The sequence below is a fragment of the Diabrotica virgifera genome, chromosome 1 (assembly GCF_917563875.1).
Source record: "Diabrotica virgifera virgifera chromosome 1, PGI_DIABVI_V3a".
In the NCBI taxonomy this organism is placed as follows: domain Eukaryota; kingdom Metazoa; phylum Arthropoda; class Insecta; order Coleoptera; family Chrysomelidae; genus Diabrotica; species Diabrotica virgifera.
The window spans coordinates 180,872,891-180,892,906 of record NC_065443.1 but is presented as its reverse complement, the minus strand read 5'-3'; the positions used below and the strand labels follow the sequence as shown (position 1 = coordinate 180,892,906).

Here is a 20,016-nt window from a genome sequence, read left to right as displayed (position 1 = left end):
TAGGACATAAATTGGACCTTCATCGGACGTAAATGGGACCTTAATCGGACGTAAATTGGACCTTAATCGGAAGTAAATTGGACCTTAACCGGACGTCCTAGGGGACGTGAATTGGACCTTAACAGGACGTCCAATTTTGGTCCAAATGCTACGTTGCCAAACGTCCAATGGAGGTCCACTTAACATCCGAATGGACGTTCAGTGGACGTCAATTGGGCCTTCATAGGACGTCCCAGTTTGGTCCAATGTCTTGTTGCCGAACATCCATCTAATGTTGTGGGAAATAAAAAATATATTTTTTAAGGAACTTATATTACATCTTATATTAAATTACAATTATTGGATATTACATTATTTACATTAAATTACAATACACTTCTCCAAGAAATTAACGCACCACCTTAAATATGGGGTATTTTTGATGTCTCGTATTTCCTAAACCTGTTGTTTCATCTAAGTGATTTTTTTATAATATTATAGCCTAGGCTATAGGTTACCTCCTTAAGCTTGTCACGCACAGGGAGCTGTAATATATAAGTTGTAATATATGTACATTATATCATATCGCTCTCTATAGTAATGAGTGAGCCTGCAGACAGGAAACAAATGGTTCCGTATGTGCAGGCTCACTCATTACTATAGAGAGCGATGTGATATAATATATATTACAGTATAGCTCCCCGTGCATGACAAGCATAAGGAGGTACTTAACCTATAGCCTAGGGCCTAGGCTAGAATATTATAAAAAAATCACTTAGATGCAACAACATGTTTAGGAAATTCGAGACATCAAAAATGCCCAATTTTTAAGGTGGTGCGTAATGGGCTGTATATACAGGGTGTAACAAAAATACAGGTCATAAATTAAATCACATATTCTGGGACCAAAAATAGTTCGAATGAACCTAGCTTACCTTAGTACAAATATGCACATAAAAAAAGTTACAGCCCTTTGAAATTACAAAATGAAAATCGATTTTTTCGATTATATCGAAAACTATTAGCGATTTTTTATTGAAAATGGACATGTGGCATTATTATGGCAGGAATATCTTAAAGAAAAATTATGGTGAAATTTGTGCACCCCATACAAATTTTATGGGGGTTTTTATCCCTTAGATCCTCCCAAACTTTTGTGTACGTTCCAATTCAATTTTATTATTGTGGTACCATTAGTTAAATTCAATATTTTTTCTTAGTATTTTTCAGATAAGGCAGTTTTTATCGAGTTGCGACTTCTTTTTTAACATGTCTACATAAAAATTTTATGGGGGTTTTGTTCCTTTAAACCCCCCAAATGTTTGTGTACGTTCCAATTAAACTATTTCTGAGGTACCATTAGTTAAACAGAATGTTTTTAAAACTTTTTTGCCTCTTTGTATTTTTTCGATAAGGCACGTTTTATCGAGATCTGGCTTCTTTTTTACTATGGTTCAAAATATACCTAAAAATGTAAAGCATAAATAAGTCTGCATATTATTACCAAGTCTCCATAATCGTACTTAACCATATACAAATATGTGGTGGATTTGACAAATATTCAAAATATTTCGATAAAAATTGACTTTTCGAAAAAGCAATAAGAGGCAAAAAGTTTTAAAACGTTGTGTTTAAATGGTACTACAATAAGAATTAAATTGAAACAAGCACAAAAGTTTGGGGGGGGGGGGGGGGGTTAAAGGAACAAAACCCCCATAAAATTTTTATGGGGTGTCCAAATTTTACTATAGTTTTTTCGTAAGATACTGCTGCCATAATAATGCCACATGTCCATTTTCAATAAAAAATCTCTAATAGTTTTCGATATATTGGAAAAAATCACTTCATCTTGTAACTTCAAATGAGTGATAAAGGCACAGAGACTTAGATGGCGAGGTCACATTGAAAGGATGCCAAACACGAGGACTCCAAAAAGGGTACTAAACTACACTACAGCTTCAAGAAAGAGAAGAGGAAGGCCGAAAAATAGATGGAAGCAAGAGGTCGAAAAAGATTTGGAAAGAATGGTGCTACAGGGTCAGAAAAGAAAAATGAATAACAGGAAGGAATGGAGAAAAATCACATATCAAGCCAGAGAAGATCTCAGTACATAAAGAAACGTGAAAATGAAGAAAAAAAAACAAACTTTTCAAGCTTAGTGCTATTATATATATAATATATAACTTCAAAGGGCTGTAACTTTTCTTGTGTGCACATTTGTACTAAGGTAAGTTAGGTCCAATCAAATTATTTTTGGTCCCAGAATATGTGATTAAATTTATGACCTGAATTTTTGTTACACCCTGTATATATCTACATACTTCATCTAATTTACTAACTGTTGCACGTCATCCGCGTCATAGCCTGTGATGTCGCATGATACCAACATGAAATATTTAGGCTGTAGGTGTGTTCTTTTTTAGAATCACTTTGCCGAGTACACTGGAATTACAGCCACTAGACATATTTTATTATATACGCGTAGAAATAATATTTGAAGATTTCTATTAATGTTAACCTAAAGAAATACACAATAATATGTTTCATTTAATTTGTATAAATGGATTATAAAGCGTTTTTATGAAGCAGATTTGTTCGGATCACACTGTAACTGTAATCGAACGAAGGTGACATTTTAGAATAAATTGGTAACATTTATTTGACAGTTGCGGTGATGACACTTCATATTTGTTTATATTCTTTACTATAAGCACCGAACAACCCGAAGGCACAGTCGACTCGGCGGGAAGAGTTCGCGCATCTGGTTTGCGCACGGCCGTCGGCCATTTTTTCGGTCCACAGGTCCGCTGCTGACACGATCAATTTGTGATTGTTGTTGTCAGATCACGCTTGTTTCGGGGTTACTTTGATTTTGTGTTGTTCTGTTCGGTGATTTTGTTTTTGTGCAATAATAATTATGGATATGGACAAAAAGAAAGGCAGTTCGAATTCAATCTGTGCAGCGATCAACTGTAAAAACACGGTATCAAATTGCAGCTATAGTTTTTTCCGTTTTCCAAAAGACGAATCAAGGTAAGCATTTTTAAATTCACAATGTTTTTATAAATGTGTATGTACTTGCATGTACTTAAATGGGTACCCTAATAGCACAAGGACGTCCAATGGACGTCCATTGGACGTCCTTCACGGACTTTAGGGACGTCCATTGGACGTCCGTTTTCGTCCGAGGAACGTCCTTTATACGTCCTATTTTGGTCCAAATGTCGCGCTACCGAACGTCCATTGGACGTCCATCTAAGGTCCGAGGGGACGTATATTGGACCTTAATCGGACGTAATTTGGACCTTGATCGGACGTCCTAGGGGACGTAAATTGGACCTTAATCGGACGTAAATTGGACCTTAATCAGACGTAAATTGGACCTTAATAGGACATAAATTGGACCTTAATCGGACCTTAATCGGACGTAAATTGGACCTTAATAGGACGTAAATTGGACCTTAATGGGACGTAAATGGGACCTTAATCGGACGTAAATTGGACCTTAACCGGACGTAAATTGGACCTTAATAGGACGTAAATTGGACCTTAATCGGACGTAAATGGGACCTTAATCGGACGTAAATTGGACCTTAATCAGACGTAAATTGAACCTTAATCGGACGTAAATTGGACCTTAATAGGACGTAAATTGGACCTTAATCGGACGTAAATGGGACCTTAATCGGACGTAAATTGGACCTTAATCGGAAGTAAATTGGACCTTAACCGGACGTCCTAGGGGACGTGAATTGGACATTAACAGGACGTCCAATTTTGGTCCAAATGCCACGTTGCCAAACGTCCAATGGAGGTCCACTTAACATCCGAAGGGACGTTCGGTGGACGTCAATTGGGCCTTCATAGGACGTCTTAGTTTGGTCCAATGTCTTGCTGCCGAACTCGTGGGAAATAAAAAATATATTTTTTAAGGAACTTATATTACATCTTATATTAAATTACAATTATTGGATATTACATTATTTACATTAAATTACAATACACTTCTCCAAGAAATTAACGCACCACCTTAAATATGGGGTATTTTTGATGTCTCGTATTTCCTAAACCTGTTGTTTCATCTAAGTGATTTTTTTATAATATTATAGCCTAGGCTATAGGTTACCTCCTTAAGCTTGTCACGCACAGGGAGCTGTAATATATAAGTTGTAATATATGTACATTATATCATATCGCTCTCTATAGTAATGAGTGAGCCTGCAGACAGGAAACAAATGGTTCCGTATGTACAGGCTCACTCATTACTATAGAGAGCGATGTGATATAATATATATTACAGTATAGCTCCCCGTGCATGACAAGCATAAGGAGGTACTTAACCTATAGCCTAGGGCCTAGGCTAGAATATTATAAAAAAATCACTTAGATGCAACAACAGGTTAGGAAATTCGAGACATCAAAAATGCCCAATTTTTAAGGTGGTGCGTAATCGGCTGTATATACAGGGTGTAACAAAAATACAGGTCATAAATTAAATCACATATTCTGGGACCAAAAATAGTTCGAATGAACCTAACTTACCTTAGTACAAATATGCACATAAAAAAAGTTACAGCCCTTTGAAATTACAAAATGAAAATCGATTTTTTCGATTATATCGAAAACTATTAGCGATTTTTTATTGAAAATGGACATGTGGCAGTATTATGGCAGGAATATCTTAAACAAAAATTATGGTGAAATTTGTGCACCCCATAAAAATTTTATGGGGGTTTTGATCCCTTAGATCCTCCCAAACTTTTGTGTACGTTCCAATTCAATTTTATTATTGTGGTAGGTACCATTAGTTAAATTCAATATTTGTGTTTCTTAGTATTTTTCAGATAAGGCAGTTTTTATCGAGTTGCGACTTCTTTTTTAACATGTCTACATAAAAATTTTATGGGGGTTTTGTTCCTTTAAACCCCCCAAATGTTTGTGTACGTTCCAATTAAACTATTACTGAGGTACCATTAGTTAAACAGAATGTTTTTAAAACTTTTTTGCCTCTTTGTATTTTTTCGATAAGGCACATTTTATCGAGATCTGGCTTCTTTTTTAATATGGTTCAAAATATACCTAAAAATGTAAAGCATAAATAAGTCTGCATATTATTACCAAGTCTCCATAATCGTACTTAACCATATACAAATATGTGGTGGATTTGACAAATATTCAAAATATTTCGATAAAAATTGACTTTTCGAAAAAGCAATAAGAGGCAAAAAAGTTTTTAAAACGTTGTGTTTAAATGGTACTACAATAATAATTAAATTGAAACGTGCACAAAAGTTTGGGGGGGTTTAAAGGAACAAAACCCCCATAAAATTTTTATGGGGTGTCCAAATTTTACTATAGTTTTTTCGTAAGATAGTTGCAGCCAAAGGGCTGCAACTTTTCTTGTGTGCACATTTGTACTAAGGTAAGTTAGGTCCAATCAAACTATTTTTGGTCCCAGAATATGTGATTAAATTTATGACCTGTATTTTTGTTACACCCTGTATATATCTACATACTTCGTCTAATTTACTAACTGTTGTGCGTCATCCGCGTCGTAGTCTGTGAGGTCGCATGATACCAACACAACATATTTAGGCGGTAGGTGTGTTCTTTTTTAGAATCACTTTGCTGAGTACACTGGAAATACAGACTGTAGACATATTTTATTATATACGCGTAGAAATAATATTTGAAGATTTCTATTAATGTTAACCTAAAGAAATACACAATAATATGTTTCATTTAATTTGTATAAATGGATTATAAAGCGTTTTTATGAAGCAGATTTGTTCGGATCACACTGTAACTGTAATCGAACGAAGGTGACATTTTAGAATAAATTGGTAACATTTATTTGACAGTTGTGGTGATGATACGACATATATTTACTGTCTTTATTATTTACTTTACTATAAAAAGATCCTCTACTATAAAAATATAAATTTCACCTAATTTTATAACGACTTGGAATAATCATCGTGGTATCTGACAACTTTTTTAGTTGTTATTGTAGACATACTTATACAAAGAAACCTACCGGCTTTTTGCCAAGAGTTCGGAGCCGGTTTTTAATTATTAACAATGCAGTGCAAAAACGCTTGCACTGCAAATCTTAAAAGATTATAACTTAATTCTTGTTCTCTATTTCTTAAGTTTTTACTTATTTACATTGAATATTAATTTGTTTTGTTGTATAATCCACGTTTACAATAATTATGTGATATATTTGATTTAAAATGGATTCAGGATCTTTTTATACTTTGGCAACTATGCCAACTTAGATCTCTGGCGTAGATAATGACGTGCAACAGTAAGTAAATTAGATGGACTGTAGGTTATATTTGGTTCTTGGGACATCAAAGTATATTTTTTAGACATTCCCTGGATATAGTCACAGATGTGACATACCTCCGATTTGTTTTTTCATGAGTCTTGTAAGAGAGACTAAAAACTTTTTTTATAGTCACCTCCTGTTTTCATATATTTTTTGACATGTTTTGTAGTAAATTCAACTATCTATTTACTACAAAACATGTCAAAATTTACATGTGAAAGCAGATGATCCTAAAAATGGTTTTTCGTCTCCTACAAAATTCATGAAAAAGCAGATAGGAGAATTATTGTACATTACAATTCTCTGATGTTTGGGAAAAAGGGCTTAAGTCAGAATTGCACATCGATAATGTTTTGATGATTTCTACAGTACTGTAGTAGATTCTACTGTACATACAGTTTACATCTACAACAGTTTTTTTCTGCTCCAGAAATCATCAAAACATTATCAATGTGCAATTCTGACTTAAGTCCTTTTTGCCAAACATAAAAAAACAATCTGGTCATAACTGACCAAGGAGCAATTTTAATTTAACCTAAATGACTACTGTTTCTTAAAATGAAGAGCTTACCCCATAGCGTCTCTTATCTAATCTAACAAGATCGTGAACTATTCTAACATACACAGGCACAGCACACAAGCACTATGCTCCGTTTTTCACTATCACCTATCACTCAAACTAGTTCAAAAGGCTTTGTCCTCTTCAATCTTCTAGTTTGCCCAGTAGTATCGAGGAGCTGGATTTCCTCGATATTCTTGAACTTATGAAGTTGTTCAATTGCTCGTGTTGCTCGTGACTTCCTGCTATCTTCTTGATATTTGTTGATAAAGTAATAACTTATTATGCATGGACAATGTGGACTTTCTTCCAACTAGCCAATACACTTTTTATATCTCTCTTTTGCCTTTCATAGCCACAAGGCTATACATTTCCTTCTTGTTTTTTTTTGTAGACCACTTTCAGCTGATTCTAAAAAAAATTAAAATGAACGGTAATTTTTCTATTCTTTACAATTAAAAATCAAAAGATATAGATACTATTTACAGGTAATAATATGCATGCATAAATGATTCGTTTCATAAAGAATAAAGAAAATTGAAAACGGATTTTATAATACTTACAAAATTGTTTAAACAAGAGATCCAGCCAGAGCCCAGAGCAAAAACTAGCACACAGTACAGCAAAAAAGCCACTAATTTCCATTTCCCACATTCCCACACCCCCTTATCGATGCATTTTTTTCCAATCAAAATTTTTACTAAATTTTTAGGTTATCGGTTATCTTACGAAAATGAAATTATATGAAATGTGATGACCAATGACCACGCGACGCTACATAGATATTCGCGCGGCAAATTTGAAAATGAACGCAAATTGAACAGTAAATGGCCTCTCTTAAAATCTTGTAATGGAAAATTTTACCCCTCCAGGAAGACATTGTACATAGAATATCTTGTGGTAACTTTCCACCCATAATTTAATCAGATAGATGTTCACGGAATAGAACGGTAGTACCTACCTACATTCCTGGAATGTTTTGTGTTGTTAGGATTAAACTTTTATTTTATTTATTCTTGAATATTTCCTATTGTTAAACATTGTAACCAATAATTTACAAATAAGATTTTCTTTACATTACATAAAATCAAAAACATGTTTTGGATATTAAACTATAGTTTATAATTGTAATAATTGTATATACAATTTTGAATTAAGATTTAATCTTTTCGATTTAAACTACAGTAAAACCTGTGTTACCGGCCCCCTGCAAACACCGGCCACCTGTACTAACGGCCAGTTTAAAAATTCCCCAAACCAATTACAGTAAAACTTGTCAGTAACGGCCACTAAAAATGAAAAAGCTATTGGCCGATATAGAAAGGTGACCGGTATTGCCAGTTTTTGTAGTCTAGATATAATTGGTTTGGGGAATTTTTAAACTGGCCGTTAGTACAGGTGGCCAGTAACACAAGTTTTACTGTATATCTAGACTACAAAAACTGGCAATAACGGCCACCTTTCTATATCGGCCAATAGTTCTTTCATTTTAGTGGCCGTTACTGACAGGTTTGACTGTATTTCATTAACGTAAAGTTAACGCCTAAGTTAATATTTTATTGAATTATTTTGCTATTTGATCCCGTTAATTGGTAGGTATAATGTGTCCAATATAATATATAAGCGTTCATAAAACGTCCGTATTTCGTCCAGTATGGACGTCCAAAGGACGTTCAACGTCGGACGTCCAAAGGACGTCCATATTTATTCCGTCCGAAGGACGTCCAACGTCGGACGTCCCTAGGACGTCCATATTTATTCCTTCCGAAGGACGTCCAACATGGGACGTCCAAAGGACGTCCGTTTATAGTCCATGGACGTAAGGACCAAAAATGGACCTATTTTGGACGTCCAAAGGACGTCGTGTGCTATTAGGGTAGGTACTTGAAAATTTGGTGTTAACTATGAAACTTTACCTAATCAACTATTTTCAATGGGAAATAAGCCACAATTTTACCAAAAAAATTATTTTATTAACTTTTCGACGCCCATCAACTATCCACTACTTATTTAATTCCTCATTGAGTACTGGCATCTTTCCTGATTTTTGTAAAACTAGTTATTTAACACCAATTTTCAAGTCTGGTAATAAAAATAATATTGAAAATTATCTAGCTATGTATAACATATTTGAGTGGCCTCATATCAAAGGCGGACATCTATCATTGGAGAAAAATTGAGATAAATGGGTTTTTTTATACAATGTAAATCTCACTTCCTATAGTTTTAGTTGATTTCGCAGTCATGTGATCACAATACAGCATTCTCATTGGGCTGTTGGGGAGATGTCTGTTTTTGAAATAAACCTTCATAACAGGAGTCCGTTTTTGAAACAAGCATTCAACTTTGAAGCTAAAAATAACGTATTTGCATCCGTATTTGAAGGAAACTATTATCACCGTTGAAAAGAACAGGAAAAATTCTATGAGAAACCACTACTAACTAAATTTTTATTATTTTTTACACATGTCCGTCTTTGATATGAGGCCACTTATTTATATATTTTGAAAACTATACCTATTTTGATGTTATGACATTCAGGTAAAGAACATATTCTAACTATACGCTAAATTATACTTCACTTTGTATAACGTATTTATAGTAGGAAATACACCTCTACATACTCCTCTGATGCGTTACGATATAAACTATTAGATCGTTTTTAATTATCAATTCATACTTTATTTATTTATTTGCTGTAGATTTTTATCGATTTTTAAAAGTGCGAAAATACCAGTTTTAAGACCGCGTCCCACCATCAAATAATTTGATCAAACTGGTTTGAGCAAACTGAAAGTGACAGTTAGTGACGTCACATCCTGAGTGTTCATTGTGGATAATAATGAAAAATTTTAATTTTAAATAAAGTACAAACAAGTTAGACAACTCAATACAAAAAATTTTATCAAACTAGACTGATAGTGAGAGCACAGATTTTTAGAATTTCAAAAAAACTGCAATTGTGATGTCACTTTGACATACTTCCTGAAGTACGTCAAGTTTGCTCAAACAGTTTATCACGTTTTTTCGACGTCGAAAGTCACGTGAATTTGTTCCACCATAATTGATGTCATTTTTATCACATTTTAAATACGTGATATCAAAAACGTAGTTTTAGGTCGTTTTTTAGATTTATTTTATAGTTTTAAAAATACACAATAATTATTCGTATGGCCATTTTGGGTATTGCAATTTTTCCATTTAACTGTTTTAAATTTAATGAAACAACATATAAACTAATAAATAATTTATTAACAAATATCCAGCATAATATCTTAATTATTTATCACAGAGCACAATTAAAAATAGATTAGTATAGATTAGCATATAATTGAAATTATATGTTAAATAAGTTTAAAATAAATACATTTTATTTGCTACACTTATTTGAAAAATCAAGACCGGTGCTGCAACATATATTTAAGCAAAGCCGGATCTGACCACTTGGACCGATAAAATGGCGCAAGGTCACAGAATCTGTCTGACAGCTAAACAATGAAATTTATTGAAGTGCACCTTCGGGTTGTTCGGTGCTATAAGTATCTGTTTTATTTATTATATTTACTGTTTTTATTATTTACTTTACTATAAGAAGATCCTCTACTATAAAAATATAAATTTCACCTCATTTTATAATGACTTGGAATAATCGAGGTATCTGACAACTTTTTTAGTTGTTATTGTAGACATACTTATACAAAGAAACCTACCGGCTTTTTGCCAAGAGTTCGGAGCCGGTTTTTAATTATTAACAATGCAGTGCAAAAACGCTTGCACTGCAAATCTTAAAAGATTATAACTTAATTCTTGTTCTCTATTTCTTAAGTTTTTACTTATTTACATTGAATATTAATTTGTTTTGTTGTATAATCCACGTTTACAATAATTATGTGATATATTTGATTTAAAATGGATTCAGGATCTTTTTATACTTTGGCAACTATGTCAACTTAGATCTCTGGCGTAGATAATGACGTGCAACAGTAAGTAAATTAGATGGACTGTAGGTTATATTTGGTTCTTGGGACATCAAAGTATATTTTTTAGACATTCCCTGGATATAGTCACTGATGTGACATATCTCCGATTTGTTTTTCATGAGTTTTGTAAGAGAGACTAAAAACTTTTTTTATAGTCACCTCCTGTTTTCATATATTTTTTAACATGTTTTGTAGTAAATTCAACTATCTATTTACTACAAAACATGTCAAAATTTACATGTGAAAGCAGATGATCCTAAAAATGGTTTTTCGTCTCCTACAAAATTCATGAAAAAGCAGAAGGAGAATTATTGTACATTACAATTCTCTGATGTTTGGGAAAAAGGGCTTAAGTGAGAATTGCACATCGATAATGTTTTGATGATTTCTACAGTACTGTAGTAGATTCTACTGTACATACAGTTTACATCTACAACAGTTGTTTTCTGGTCCAGAAATCATCAAACCATTATCAATGTGCAATTCTGACTTAAGCCCTTTTTGCCAAACATAAAAAAACAATCTGGTCATAACTGACCAATGAGCAATTTTAATTTAACCTAAATTACTACTGTTTCTTAAAATGAAGAGCTTACCCCATAGCGTCTCTTATCTAATCTAACAAGATCGTGCACTATTCTAACATACACAGGCACAACACACAAGCACTATGCTCCGTTTTTCACTATCACCTATCACTCAAACTAGTTCAAAAGGCTTTGTCCTCTTCAATCTTCTAGTTTGCCCAGTAGTATCGAAGAGCTGGATTTCCTCAATATTCTTGAACTTATGAAGTTGCTGCTCATGACTTATTCCTGCTATCTTCTTGATATTTGTTGATAAAGTAATAACTTATTATGCATGGACAATGTGGACTTTCTTCCAACTAGCCAATACACTTTTTATATCTCTCTTTTGCCTTTCATAGCCACAAGGCTATACATTTCCTCCTTGTTTTTTTTTTGTAGACCACTTTCAGCTGATTCTAAAAAAAATTAAAATGAACGGTAATTTTTCTATTCTTTACAATTAAAAATCAAAAGAAATAGGTACTATTTACAGGTAATAATATGCATGCATAAATGATTCGTTTCATAAAGAATAAAGAAAATTGAAAACGGATTTTATAATACTTACAAAATTGTTTAAACAAGAGATCCAGCCAGAGCCCAGAGCAAAAACTAGCAGACAGTACAGCAAAAAAGCCACTAATTTCCATTTCCCACACCCCCTTATCGATGCATTTTTTTCCAATCAAAATTTTTACTAAATTTTTAGGTTATCGGTTATCCATGAAAATGAAATAAATATATGAAATGTGATGACCAATGACCACGCGACGCTACATAGATACTCGCGCGGCAAATTTGAAAATGAACGCAAATTGCCTCTCTTAAAATCTTGTAATGGAAAATTTTACCCCTCCAGGAAGACATTGTACTATGTTCATAGAATATCTTGTGGTAACTTTCCACCCATAATTTAATCAGATAGATGTTCACGGAATAGAACGGTAGTACCTACATTCCTGGAATGTTTTGTGTTGTTAGGATTAAACATTTATTTTATTTATTCTTGAATATTTCCTATTGTTAAACATTGTAACCAATAATTTACAAATAAGATTTTCATTACATTACATAAAATCAAAAACATGTTTTGGATATTAAACTATATAGTTTATAATTGTAATAATTGTATATACAATTTTGAATTAAGATTTAATCTTTTCGATTTAAACTACAGTAAAACCTGTATTACCGGCCCCCTGCAAACACCGGCCACCTGTACTAACGACCAGTTTAAAAATTCCCCAAACCAATTACAGTAAAACCTGTCAGTAACGGCCACTAAAAATGAAAAAGCTATTGGCCGATATAGAAAGGTGACCGGTATTGCCAGTTTTTGTAGTCTAGATATAATTGGTTTGGGGAATTTTTAAACTGGCCGTTAGTACAGGTGGCCGATTTTATCAGGTGGCCAGTAACACAAGTTTTACTGTATAATAATATCTAGACTACAAAAACTGGCAATAACTGGCAAAACCTTTCTATATCGGCCAATAGTTCTTTCATTTTAGTGGCCGTTACTGACAGGTTTGACTGTATTTCATTAACGTAAAGTTAACGCGTAAGTTAATATTTTATTGAATTATTTTGCTATTTGATCCCGTAATTGGTATAATGTGTCCAATATAAAATATATAAGCGTTCATAAAACGTCCGTATTTCGTCCAGTATGGACGTCCAAAGGACGTTCAACGTCTGACGTCCAAAGGACGTCCATATTTATTCCGTCCGAAGGACGTCCAACGTCGGACGTCCAAAGGACGTCCATATTTATTCCTTCCGAAGGACGTCCAACATGGGACGTCCAAAGGACGTCCGTTTATAGTCCATGGACGTAAGGACCAAAAATAGACCTATTTTGGACGTCCAAAGGACGTCGTGTGCTATTAGGGTATTGATATAAAAAGAAGAATAATATGTATGCAATTTATTTAATTCAAAATACATTTTACTGCTATTAGAAAACACGACAAAATGTTTATTTGACAAAGAAATATTGTTTTTTGCTTAAATTCAATATTAAAGCAGCCACCTAGCTGCCTCTTGACAGAATGAACATTTAATTTAAGCGAAAAGCAATGATTATTTTTTAAATAAACATTATTTTCTGTTTTCTAAGAGCAGTAAAATGTATTTTGAATTAAATAAATTACATAGATTCTTCTTTTTATGTCAATAAATTTAATTACATTTTTTTTGGACACCCTGTATAAATAATTATGGTAATGTTTATACTAATGGATAGAGAATTGAATTAAATTTTAAATGAGCTATCACACGACCACTATTCTCATTTAAAAAAATCATCGATGACGTCACCACGCCCAGATGGGCGACGTCACTAGTATGATATATATGCCAAACAGTCGTAATTTAAAAATAAAAATTGACCTGTTTCGGGATTTATTTCCAAAATGATCCATTCTCGAGAAAACTAATTTATTCCAACCTTTACGTGCTCATTGTATCTATATTATACATTTTAAAATAGAAGACTTTAAATTATATTGCCAATATTTATGAGTTGCGTTCCTGGGACGACTTTACTGAAAGATAGTTCATTCGATTACATGAAATCAACCCCAACCCAAGAATACCCGTCACAAAAATATCATCGCATGTGATCTGTCTTTAAACAGACAACCAAATGCAACGGTGACATTAAGCGAATAAGTGAATCTTGCGTTAGAAATTCGATAGTAAATTTGACGCGAGAATTTTACTGTCACCGTTGATTTGGTTGTCCTGTTAAAGACAGGTTACATGCTATGATATTTTTGTGACGGATATTCTTGGGTTGGGGTTGATTTCATGTAATCGAATGAACTATCTTTCAGTAAAGTCGTCCCAGGAACGCAACTCATAAATATGGGCAATATCATTTGTGATATAATTGGCAATATCATTTGCCCAGTGCAAACTTTGCACTGGGCACTCGTAACGAGAGAGGAGAAAGATTGGCTCAATTCTGCCAAGATACCGATTTTATTGTCACGAATACTTATTATGATCTGCCGATCAGGAGACTCTATACATGGAAATCACCAGCAGACAACCAACATAACGTCATCAGAAACCAAATTGACTACCTTTTCATCTGCAAACGATACCGAAATTCCATAAAATCAGTAAAATCATACCCTGGAGCTGATGTGAGATCAGATCACAACCCAGTTGTAGGAAGGTTTAGAATTAATCTAAAGAAGACTGTGGTTAAAACTAAAGTAGAGACGATACCAATATCTCGTTTAAGAGATCCATCAACAAAAGAGCAAGTCACACTAAAAATTAAAGAAGAGCTCACCAAAATAGAAATTATTTCTACTGAAGATGCGAACAGGAAATGGCACATGTTAAAAGATGCTTATCCGCACATGTGAGACATCACTAACACCTAAACTAGTTAAGAATAAAAATGAATGGATGACCGAGGAGATTCTAGATCTCATGGAAGCAAGGCGATCTTATAAAACCAAAGACAAAAACATGTATAATATTATACACACAGAAATAAGGAGAAAGATCAGAGAGGTAAAGGAAAGATGGTTTAATGACAGATGCGCAGAGATTGAACAGTTGGTAGAGAAACATGATAACTTCAACATTCATAAGAAAATTAGAGAAATAACAGGCACTAATATTAAGGAAAAATCAAACATACTGCTGGATAAAAACGGCAAAATAAGTTCGACAACGGCCAAGACATAACAGAAGATGAGGTATTAGAGGCGATAAAGCGAACAAAGAACAACAAGGTAACAGGTCCTGACCAAATACCTGTAGACATAATACGGTTAATAGAAGAACAGCAAATTGGAATATTGGTCGACTTATTTAATACAATATACAGTACAGGAATCATTCCCCGAGATTGACTGCTGTCAACGTTCATAACACTGCCAAAAAAACCAAATGCAAAAGAATTCCAAGACCACCGGATAATAAGTTTAATGAGTCATACACTTAAAATATTTTTAAAAATTATACACCGGAGAATACATAACAAACTTGAGCAGGACATATAAGCGACACAATTTGGATTTAGAAATGCAATGGGAACGAGGGAAGCCCTGTTCGCTGTAAATGTACTTGTGCAAAGGTGCATGGATGTTAATCAGCCAAAAGCCTTCGGTAAGGTCAGCCATAACCGCCTTATCGAATTACTTGAAAAGAAAAACTTAGATATGAGGGACATTATGATCATTAGTGCTATCTATTATAATCAGATCGCTGTGGTAAAAGAGAACAACGCCTTTTCAAATGAAATACAGATTGAGAGGGGCGTCAGACAGGGCTGTGTTGTGTCTCCTACTTTGTTCAATTTGTATTCAGAGAAAATAATCCAGGAAGCACTAGAAGACCTAACCACGGGAATAAAAGTAAATGGCCGACCAATCAATAATATACGGTTTGCCGACGACACTATTTTATTAGCCGAATGTCTTGAGGATTTACAACAAATGGTTGACAGATTGGTAGAAGTCAGCCAAGAAAACGGACTGTTCCTAAACACAAAAAAGACACAATTTATGGTAATCACAAAAGCTCAACAGCGCCAAGAAAGCATAACAATACATGGAGAACAAATTAAAAAGGTTGAAAAATATAAATATTTGGGTACAATAATTAATGAAACTAATGAGTACACAGAAGAGATTAAAGCAAGAATAGGACAGGCAAGAAATGCTTTCAACAAACTGAAAAAATTACTCTGTAGCAGGGACATTACAATTTCTTTAAAGATAAGACTTCTGAGATGCTACGTGTTCTCCGTATTATTCTATGGGTTGGAGGCTTGGACATTAAAGAAGGATGTTTTAGACAGATTTGAAGCCTTCGAGTTATGGGCCTACAGAAGAATATTAAGAATAAGTTGGGTGGATAGAGTCACCAATATCGAGGTGTTGAGAAGAATGGGAAAAGATAAAGAGGTTTTAAATACAATTAAAATCAGAAAACTGCAATATCTGGGACATGCTATGAGGGGCGAGCGTTATAACTTGTTACAATTAATAATACAAGGAAGAATACAGGGTAGAAGGAGTCGCGGAAGAAGACGCATCTCCTCGTTAAACAATTTGAGAGCTTGGTTTAACTGCACTTCTGCTGATCTCTTTAGAGCAGCGGTATCGAAAGTGCGAATTGCCGTGATGGTTGCTAACCTTCTTAGAGGAGATGGCACATAAAGAAGAAGAAGAAATAGAAGATAAATTCATTCAGACGTATGTTATATTGGTATAACAAATTCTTGTTAGATCAAAATTAACCATCCTTTCTTTTTTGCATGAGAAGTACTTACCCATTTTAACATAAATATTTATGTTAACACTTAACCATATTTATTTTAGGATAACATTCTATCCAGATATATTTATTTCACAAAAAAGAGTAGAACTAAAAGACAAAAAAACTATACACAAGATGTAGAACAATGAATAAGATAAAAGCAGTTCTTATGAATCGGATTGTTAATAAAACATATAAAAACATATTCACGTTAACAAAATATGTCGGTATATTATGAAATTTCGGCAAATGAAACAAAAATTTATATAATTCCGCACTGAAATAATAAAATTCTATGTTAAATTTTTTGTTTTTAAAATGCAAAATAGGTACAATAAAATATTCTAGGCGAGAGAATATTCCGTTAAATAATAATCCAAGTTCTTTTCTATCTCTTAACCTTTTTTGAAAGACGCAGGTAGCTAGACCTTGTAAATAACTTTTGTTGTGTACTGGTTCGACATGAATCATACGGCTGTTGTAAAAATCTATTACCTCGTAGATAACAAAAATTGGGAGATTAAAACTCGGAGCCCGCTGAAACCGTTTCAAGGATGACTTGGAATTATACAGTACAAGCACAAGGTTGCCAAACTGTCGGAGCACTGTCGGAGCTTACAGAAACCGATAAAGTTATAGTTCAAGTATACAGTGAAAAATATCTGAACGACCTCTATAATATATACTCGTGAACTAAGCAATATACCTTTACGATACAGGGGTACTTATGAGCTCCACAAAATTTTTAAAAATTATGGAACTGTACATGTTGACGAATCGAGAGAACCATTATTAAGGAATGGTCAAGTGGGGTCCGTATATCGGAGTTCATTTGAACCTGAACTTTAACATGGGCGGAGTCCACTTGATGCCGTAGATAAATATATATATATATATATATATATATATATATATATATATATATATATATATATATATATATATATATATATATTACATCCTACTATTCTTAAGGACTCAATCCATACCGCAACCGTACAGCCTCTCCTATTTAGAGGTGTATATAATATTTTAATTATCGAATATATTGAATCTAGTGACAAAACATTCTTAATGCCCAAATTTCTATTTTGATAAGATGAAAATTAATATATACTTGTCTTTTTGGTTCCGTTATCATTATAAACTCATTACGATTTCTTACTTTTGCAGCCTCATGAGTATAATTTTAAACAGTATTGTGGTGTTGCGGCCTCATATACACAACATTATAGACTCAAACAGTGTTGTCAATTCGCTCACTGCGTATTTAGATAATTTGGGGTTTCCCCTTTGTGATTTCAACGAAGTTATTTCCTATTTCGCGATTGTTTAAGTAATGGGATACATGAAATCGGAACATATGGTTTTAAAATCGACAAAAGTATAATAATTTAATAGTCTGTATTTTTAAACAAACGCTTATAACTTTACTGGTAAAATATTTTAATGACTTCTAAAAATAATCTGAACACGATAATATGTATTGAAAGAAATATAATAATTTTGGTTGGGTCAATGTAATACTTTTTTAATATTTCACGTTGTTCATTCGTTTAATTTCTCAACGATAATACATAAATATATAGAATCTAACTTTATATTAGATAATTAGGTAATATAGAATATAATTAGATTCGTAGTTAATATACACCTAGAAAGCAAATTTCTTGAATTTTTATTAAATTTATTTTTTATACAGGGTGTCCCAAAAAGATTGGTCATAAATTATACCACAGATTCTGGGGTCAAAAATAGGTTGATTGAAATTCACTTACCGATATAAATAAAGCACACAAAAAAAGTTACAGCCCTTTGAAGTTACAAAATGAAAATAAATTTTTTTTCATATATCGAAAACTCTTAGAGATTTTTCATTGAAAATGGACATGTGGCATTCTTATGGCAGCAGCATCTTAAATAAAAAATATAGTAAAATTTGTGTACCCCATAAAAATTTTATGGGGGTTTGTTCCCCTAAACCCCCCAAACTTTTGTGTACGTTCCAATTATTAGTGTGGCACCATTAGTTAAACACACTGTTTTTAAAAAATTTTTGCCTCTTAAGACTTTTTTGATAATCCAGTGTTTATCGAGATATTTTGAATATTTATCGAATCCACCACATATTTGTATATGTCTAAGTACGATTATAGAGACCTGTTAATAATCTGAAAATTTGTTAATAACCTATTTATAATTTACATTTTTAGGTATATTTTAAAAAAAGAAGCCACATCTCGATAAAAGGTGACTTATCAAAAAAAGACTAAGGGCAAAAAAGTTTTAAAAACACTGTGTTTAACTAATGGTACCACAATAATAGTTTATTTGGAACGTACACAAACATTTGGGGGGTTTAAAGGTACAAAACTCCCATAAAATATTTATGTAAATACATTAAAAAGAAGCCGCATCTCGATAAAAACTCGCTTATCGAAAAAATACTAAGAGGCAAAAAACGTTTTAAAAACGTTGTGTTTAACTAATAATGAATTAATTGGAACGTACACAAAAGTTTGGGGGGCCGTTTAAGGGATCAAAACCCCCATAAAATTTTTATGGGGTGGACAAATCTCACTATAATTTTGTTTTAAGATGATCCTGCCATAAGAATGATACATGTCCACTTTCAATAAAAAATCTTTAATAGTTTTCGATATATTGAAAAAAATCGATTTTCATTTTGTAACTTCAAAGGGCTGTAACTTTTTATGAGCACATTTGTACTAAGGTAAGAGGTTTAATCGAACTATTTTTGACTCCAGAATGTGTGGTATAATTTATGACCAATCTTTTCGGGACAACCTGTATATAGGTCAGTAAAATGAAATACGGCGATGAATTAACGTGAAATACGGCGATAAAATTTCACAAAAATTTGGATATAGGTTCCTCTTATAAGTACTCAACTTTACTTCTGAACTTGTGCCATTGGTTGCTTTTACTTGGGAGTTGAAATCTTGTAGGCGAAAAAACGTACGTTCAAAAAATGTACGGAAATGGATAAATTAGCAAATTTTAAGCAACTCTTGTGCTATAGAATTTTTGCTCTAAGTTAATACTTTTCAGTTATTTGTGAGTGAAAATGTTAATTTTTCAACGAAAAAAACCACGATTTTAGACGGTTTTTCGTAAATAACTCAACAACTAAATAATTTGTAAAAAAAATAATATTAGCAAATATATAGCTTATAAAAAATAGAAAACGGTACATTCATGAAGTCTGTAGACTCAAATTACAAATCGAGTATTTCAACGTGAAATAACCAAAAAATGAAGCACTTTTTGGGAAAATATGCAGAAAAC

At 33.0% G+C, this 20,016-nt stretch overlaps 2 long non-coding RNA genes across 2 annotated transcripts; one reads left to right on the top strand and one right to left on the bottom strand.

Annotated features, from left to right (window-relative positions):
* The first annotated feature begins 652 nt into the window (after positions 1–652).
* On the top strand, positions 653–4,483 carry LOC126878959 (uncharacterized). Its single transcript, XR_007695907.1, has 2 exons — positions 653–811; positions 4,419–4,483. It is a non-coding gene; the product is annotated as an uncharacterized LOC126878959 (long non-coding RNA).
* A 1,573-nt stretch (positions 4,484–6,056) lies between these two features.
* Positions 6,057–12,410, bottom strand: LOC126878947 (uncharacterized). Its single transcript, XR_007695898.1, has 3 exons — positions 12,377–12,410; positions 7,436–7,833; positions 6,057–7,283 (listed from the first exon to the last, which is right to left on the bottom strand). It is a non-coding gene; the product is annotated as an uncharacterized LOC126878947 (long non-coding RNA).
* Between the last annotated feature and the right edge of the window lie 7,606 nt (positions 12,411–20,016).